We start from the raw sequence: 5,176 nt of genomic DNA, 5'->3' as shown, positions 1-5,176 counted from the left end.
TTTTTACTATTGCTTAGCAACGTATTGTTGGTGTTAATGTATTTATTTTGAATTTCACTGAATTAAACACAATTTGCGGCTAACAATAGACCACGGACAACCAGCCACACACAATGGGCCGATATGTATGGGTGTGTGTGTTATGTGACTTGTAGCAAAAACATCAACAGTTACATGGCATATAAATGGCATTCTGTTTCTATGCGCTTGAATATTTATTTGAAATGTGTGTTATGTATGTATGTGTGTGTGTGTGGTTGTGAGGTTTTATGAAATGTCACTAAAATGTTTTTTCGAGAAATTTCTAATTAAATATAAGAAAGCCATTATGAATTGTTACAGTGTGTGTTAATATGTAAATCTCACCATTGCACAGTGGTCCAGCGGCCGGACAAAATTCAATTTTTCAACACTTTGAAATAAAAATTTGATAATGTTTTCTTAAATATTCAAGGCAGATTTTCTAAAAATATTACTTAATTTAAAAAATTTTTCATTGTAGTTTTTTGACTTTAAACATGAAATTGTATGCAAATCGTACTTCATACAAGAGTTTCATTTTCATGTCTGCAAATAAATATTACCATTTGATTGTTAACCAAATATTGAAAAAAAGATAATTGAATATATTAACGGAAACAGTAATAATTCTCTTAAGTTGTGGTACAAAATCCAATTTTTTTTTTTTTTTGAAAGTTCAAAATTTTTCGAAAAATTTTTTTTTAAAGATCATTTTTTTTAAAGATCATTTTTTCGAGTGGTCCACACCGGTCCACTTGAAATCAACATGAGTGATGTAGGCACATATTTCAGCTATGATCTCAAACTGAAACCTGTTGCGCAAAGTTGCGCAAATTAAAAATAATGTAGCTTTTGTGCATTTACCCACAGGCAGACATATGGGCTTTGGGGCTTTGACGATAGTTCGGGCCATTCAGCTTATAAACAGAGGTCAATTGAAATTTTTGATGACCAAAACCTCTTCATAACTTCACTAGTACCTATAGAATTGTACACAAATATGTCTAATACAACAGAGAAAATAATCGTTCGGAAAAATGATCGCCCATCATCTTCCCGAACTTCCGTGCCTATTAGACTTCAGTTCATAAAAAAGAGTTCGATAGTTTCTTTGAAAGAAAGGGATTGGGTACAAAGTCAAATAGATAATTTAACACCAAGTAAAATTAAACTTAATGAATTAAATATATCAATTTCGCATAAAATGCTACTCACCATGGTAGATGGCAAAGTATGCAATGCTCTTACCCACACATCATCATCTCAAAAATGCTATGTATGTGGGTCAACGCCAATAATGATGAACAAAATCGAAGAATCAATTCTACAGAAAACCGATCCATCTACATTTCAGTTTGGCTTGTCCACTTTACATGCATGGATAAGATTTTTCGAATGTTTACTACACATATCATATCGATTAGAGTTCAAAAAATGGCAGGCTAGAAGGCTAGAAGAAAAAAATAGTTTAAAAAATAAAAAGACATCTGTCCAAGCAGCATTCAAAAGTCAAATGGGATTATTGGTGGATATTCCTAAAACGGGTGGTAGTGGAACGACAAATGATGGGAACACGGCTCGCAGGATTTTTAATGATCCTGAAGTATCATCAGAAATTACTGGAATTGATATTCATTTAATCAAGCGGTTTGCCACTATTTTACAAACATTATCGTCTGGTTTTGATATTAATATTGAAGCATTTCAAAAATATGCCCTTGATTCTGCTAAACTATTTGTCCAACTATATGGTTGGTATTACATGCCCGCTTCCGTGCACAAAATATTAATTCATGGGAGTTTAATTATTAAACATGCTTTGCTGCCTATTGGCCAACTCTCCGAAGAGGCTCAGGAGGCACGCAATAACGATTTGAAAAATTTTAGACAAAACAATACACGAAAAATGCCGAGAACTGACACAATGACAGATTTATTAAATGCTTTGCTTTGTTCATCAGATGTAGTTATAATATCAAAAACTAAGGTTCCGAAAAACAAGCCAAAACCATTTTCAAAAAAGGTTCTTGCGCTTTTAAATTTGAAAAATGATCCAGCCTCAGAAAACAGCTCATCAGAAACCGAGGATTCTGAATCATAAGAAAAAATTAAAAATGAAAAACAAAAAAACAACTAAATATCCAAAAAAAATTTAAAAACTAAAACAAAAAAAAATTTTTAAATTAAAAATAAAAAAAAAATAAAAATTCCAAATAAAAAAAATTTAAAAATTAAAAAAAAAATTAAAAAAATAAATAAAAAATAAAAAAAATCTAAAAACAAAAAAAAAATGAGGAGAGAATAGCCTTACCGTAAACCTCCACGTGGTACTCTCTGGGGTCGTGAAAAACGTAAAAATGAACTCATCAGCTAATTACGGAAGTAAAAATGTATTTATAGTATTCAATGAATTTAAAATTTGCTAAAACTAAGGTCAGATTCGTCATCACTGATCCTTAAAACCCCTAAAAATATATATTTTCAGCTTAATTAAATGAGTTTTTGAATTTTGTCCGCCAACGCCTTCTGGTCGGACCACTGTGCATTGGGCTTGTACGAGTATAGTAGATGAGTAAGCAATTATCCCGAATGAAATTGGCACTTGAGAATTAAGTCAAACTATCAAGCTTCTTCTTCTAATATATGTATGTTAATGGATTGAAAAAAAGATGGTGGTTTTTTATAGTAAAAAACACGCAATATTCAGTAAAATATAAAACTCGCAAATAATCCCTAATCGAAATCAATACTCAAAAACAACAAAAGATTCCGCAATCTCGTTCTTTTTCCCCTGCAGCTTGCATCACCAGCCCTTCTAAAACTGCAATACAAAAACAAACGCCTAAAAGCAGCCAAATAATTGTTATATATGTAACTAAAAATTCATACAAAATATCATACACCCAGACAAAACACAATAAAAACACATAACAACAACACAAGAAAAGCACATAACAACAACAAACATAAATCTGAAATAATTGAATATGGGAAAATGCCTGGGTGTATTCCTAAAAATTGCATACATAAAAAATACCATTGGTTTGAATGCGCAATTTTACTGCAACAGCAACAAGTGAAAATATGGCTGTGTTCGTAAATGCAACATGACGCGCAAACTACAATTGCATAACAAACAGAACGTTCAGAAATGCCAATATGGCAGCACTGCAATAATCAAGCGTTCAAAAAGACAACAATTCTATCAGTTGTCACTCATAATTTCTATCAAAAAATTGTTTACTGCATTTAACTACGATGTCTGATGAAAAGTAAGTGCAAAACTGTTTTATTTTAATCTTTGTATTGAAATTTAGTTAAATTATGTTAATAATATTTGTATAAATTATTATTTTTAAATTTTTAGTGAAAATCTCAGTAATGCGGAGACACACTTATTGCTGAGAGTACGGTTGAATATGCAGGACGAGTTTAAATCGGGTAGAAGGAAAAAAAATGTATTGTGGAAGAAAGTTGTGACCGAAGTTAAAAATGTAAATCCCAATATAAGACTGGACAGCACCACAGCGCAGAGAAAATTCTTAAATCTCTTGGTAACGTACAAGCGCATTAAGAAAAGAAATAATTCTTCCGGTAGAGAAGCTACATCCTGGAGGTATTTTGAGGACTTTCGATTTTTCTCTTTGACTTCAATAGCCTTCTTTTTCTTAAATTTAAAGAAAATCTATCTTTTCTTTGCTCACAAATTTTGTCTAGTGTTATTGTACAATAGATTCAGCAAAATTTCCATTTTAGTATATTATTATACGCGTTCAAAAATGCAAACAAACGTATTTGCAAATTGTCAAAAATTGTATAAGAAGTATAAAATGTCAAACTTGCAGTGTTGCCACTGATGCTTATGCTGCAAGTCATGTCGCATTTACGAACACAGCCTATTTCTGCGCTAAAGCCAACGGTGCAGCTGCAAAACAACGCAAACTGTATATAGAAAACAGAAGCACTAAATGGACGAGTTTTATAGTCACAAATTCTTAATATACTTTTTTTATTCTAACAACAGAATAGGACAAAGCACTGCTTTTTCATGACTGATTGCTTATCATAAAATGTTGATGGAAAAGTAACTGTGTATGTGTACGCATTGGATTTTGAGTAACAAAAGGCAACAAGGAAAGTGCAGTTGGAGAGAGCGACGCTAAAAATTACAAAATTAGGAGAAAGGAAATATGATACTTTCATTGGAGAATGTTATTGAATTACTTTTTTTTTTTTAAGTTTTTAAAAATTAGTTTTTTTAATTAATTCAATAACATTTTCTGGTTTAACCCATTAAATCCCAACCTTATATGAAAAACATCTGGAGCTCCTCATTCTTGTCGCGTGGCACCAAACTAAAAATATTTAATTCCAACGTCATATCCGTTTTACTATACGGATGTGAAACATGGAATGCTGCGCCACGGCTAATACAACGCATGCAATCTTTTACAAATCGCTGCCTTAGGCGTATACTAAAGATAAGGTGACCAGAAACTATACCCAACGACAGACTGTGGGAGCTGACGAACCATACGCTCATCAAAACAAATATTCTGAAAAGAAAGTGGAACTGGATCGGCCATACGCTCAGAAAACCCGCACAAGATATCACGAGGCAAGCCATTGAATGGAACCCACAGGGATCACGCAGAAGGGGACGCCCAGCGCATACTTGGAGAAGACAGCTAGAGAAGGAGATAACATTAAGTGAAATGAACTGGAATGAAATTAAAAGAATGTCATTGGACAGGGACAGATTTAAGAGTTTTGTTGTAGCCCTATGCTTCACTATGGAGTAAAAAGAATAAATATATATATATATAAAACAATTTTTTTTTAAAATGCATTTTTTGGGCTGTACCCAATCGAGTACAATGGGATAATATGTATATACATTGCCTGTATATGAAAATATGGAGTATTAAATAAAAAGACACTTTCAAAGACTTCCTTGGTTATTAGTTCGGTTAACAGTATGGAAGTTTTTGAAACATTCTCTCTCTACGCAAAGGGCTACATTGCATAACTCGCAAATCCATCGAATTCTTTGGTGACACTCCCTGCATCTCAGCTGATTCGATATCCTTTTGGGAAAATGGTTATATGAGGAACCAGCTATTGATGCCGTTGTCGATCGTTTTGAAGATATGTC

This window comes from Anastrepha obliqua, chromosome 2, assembly GCF_027943255.1.
Source record: "Anastrepha obliqua isolate idAnaObli1 chromosome 2, idAnaObli1_1.0, whole genome shotgun sequence".
Classification (NCBI taxonomy): domain Eukaryota; kingdom Metazoa; phylum Arthropoda; class Insecta; order Diptera; family Tephritidae; genus Anastrepha; species Anastrepha obliqua.
The sequence above is the reverse complement of the archived record's forward strand: the minus strand, read 5'-3'. Positions refer to the sequence as shown.